Genomic DNA, 2572 nt, shown 5'->3' with positions numbered 1-2572 from the left:
ACCTTATCAAAAAACAATCCAGTTGAACTGTAACTGTACAGAGATGTTGAGGACTGTTCTAAAGGAAAGGGTGTATGGTTTGTACATCTGTGGGTAACAAAACTCCTCATGCACAGTAAAAATGAAGCTCAGTTGGGACACCTCGGGTGAAAAATGAAGAAACCACAGTACACTGATTTCATTTACTGAAATTGATTATTTAGTCTAAACATTTTCTCTAAAACTGTGGTACTAATACTGCCTTTTTTTTCTCTTTTTTTCCCCCTGAGATTATTGCTTTGAGTGTCATCGGTGGGGTTCACATTAAAGATGCGGTCTGGAGGATCATGAGATACTGCTGGCCAAGCAGCTCAACTGGCGAGGCGTAAATGGAAAAACGGCTTTCCACAGCCTCCAAATAAAAGATGTCATTACTGGTAAGTGTTAATTGTGTTATATTTCATTGTGATGCTTTTTATGAATGGGTTAGGGTTTTCTTTTTCTTTCATGATTCTGAGTAGTTGCTAGGGGTGCTGAAATTAATCATAATCGCTTTATCAATATGCATCAGTGTGGTAGCAGACAATATTCTATTCTGTTGCAATATAATGGCATTGATTGTTGATTAATCAATCAGTTCATCAGGTGAAGGGCAGTTTTCCTCCAATTTTAGTAATGGGCTGGTCATGGGCATGGCTAAACTGTTTGCAAACTACATTCATCATTGCTGCCCAGCTAGGGGCAGGATATAGCATGCCATGCATTTCTCACCATTGTGTGTAATCTGTCTAAAACTTTACTGTTTTCTCATTTTTTAGGAACGGTCAGAAACAACCAACTAACGGCCACTGCCACTGACCAGGAGGTGGAGGCCTACATAAAAAGGTGGCTTCATCTCGCCGGAGACCGGGATGGTGGGAGGAGAGAAGGAGTTCATCACAGCACGCACGTAAGTCGGCTATGATGCCTATTTTGCAATATGTGATGCTGTTCGACAGCAGAAATCAAGATGAAGCTGCCAGCATGTGTGCGGGGTGTGTGCAGCTCCTGAGTTTAATTTCAATATATTCCAAAATATCAAAAGCAAAAAATCACCTTTAACATAAACATGAGTTGTTACTGTAACTTAAATGTTGAGGTTAAATGTGAAGTTTGTCTGAGTGTTTGAAGCTGCTTTACTCCAGTTCACATTGCCTGTTACCCAACTTTCATTGTCTGAACAGAATGAGGTTGAGCAAGCAGATATTGGGTTTAGCTTCAGATTAATTGTAATTAAAAACAGACTAGGTTTTGAAGTTTTCTAAGGCATGAACACAATATTATAATAACTTTATAGCATTTCACACAGCCTTTTTTGTTTATCCTGATGAGGTTTTGTGTTTTGCAATTCACTGCCACCTTATACTGAATATACTTTACTGAATCAACTAAATTTGTTCTTTTGTGTATTTCTTAAAGGGACGGAAGACGGATTTGGATTTTTGTAGGTCGCCAACTCTTTTCTTTTTTTTTTCTTTTTTTTGCCATTATGTTTTAAAATAAAAAAATCACACCCACTTCTCGTGTTTGGTCATTTCTTCAGTTTCCTCATCATTGACGCCAAGATGAGTCCCACTGCATGCCATCATTCAAACGGTATCTGGGGTTACCATAATGGCATGTAGCCACAAATTGAGACCATTCTGTGTTTTCATATTTGACATACCATTTTATCATGGTTGACTCCCCAAGTGTGCAGGTTAGTCAAGGTCATAGTGTGTAAACCAGTTCTGACCAGAATTAAAGTGTACAGTGGCCCACATCCGGTTGAGTGCTGGTTTATTTTGGCTGACATCTGGCATCGTGATGGCTTGGTTGCGGCCCACTTCTGGCAAACGTGTGCGGACCGCCCAAGTGCCATCATTCCATGCTGTATGTGGGCCGGATGAACATGTCAGCTGTGGGCCGGATACGGGCCAAAAGAGTTTTGTACAGTGGCCCACATCCGGTTGAGTGCTGGTTCATTTGGGCTGATTTTGGCTGACATCTGGCATTGTGATGGCTTGGTTGCGGCCCACTTCTGGCAAACGTGTGCGGACCGCACAAGTGCCATCATTCCATACCGTATGTGGGCCGGATGAATATGTCAGGTGTGGGCCGGATACGGGCCAAAAGAGTTTTGCTATCTGGGATTGGTCTGATCCAGGATGGGGATGAGTCTGACTACAGACAGGAGGTGGAGCAGCTGGTCCAGTGGTGCAGTCAGAACCATCTGGAGCTTAACCCCAAGAAGACTGTGGAGATGAAAATGGACTTTAGGAGAAGCCCCCCCCAACTCGCCTCACTCACCATTCAGAACGAAACAGTGTCCAATGTGGATTCCTTTAGGTTCCTGGGATCAACCATCTCACAGGACCTAAAATGGTCTCCCCACATTGTCACTATCCAGAAAAAGGCCCAGCAGAGGTTATACTTCCTGAGACAGCTAAGGAAGTTTAATCTGCCTAAGGAGCTGCTGACCACTTTCTACTCGGCGATCATCCAGTCTGTCATCTGCACCTCCATCACTGTCTGGTTTGGGTCAGCCACCAAACGTGACAGGGCCAAACTGCAA

The 2572-nt window shown here is 43.0% G+C and overlaps 1 long non-coding RNA gene across 1 annotated transcript; it reads left to right on the top strand.

Moving 5' to 3' along the window:
- The first annotated feature begins 331 nt into the window (after positions 1 to 331).
- On the top strand, positions 332 to 1492 carry LOC142368968 (uncharacterized). The gene is made up of 3 exons (XR_012767474.1): positions 332 to 416; positions 798 to 928; positions 1438 to 1492. It is a non-coding gene; the product is annotated as an uncharacterized LOC142368968 (long non-coding RNA).
- Positions 1493 to 2572: the final 1080 nt, after the last annotated feature.

This window comes from Odontesthes bonariensis, chromosome 19 (genome assembly GCF_027942865.1).
Source record: "Odontesthes bonariensis isolate fOdoBon6 chromosome 19, fOdoBon6.hap1, whole genome shotgun sequence".
Classification (NCBI taxonomy): Eukaryota; Metazoa; Chordata; class Actinopteri; order Atheriniformes; family Atherinopsidae; genus Odontesthes; species Odontesthes bonariensis.
This window is presented reverse-complemented; position numbering and strand designations above follow the sequence as displayed.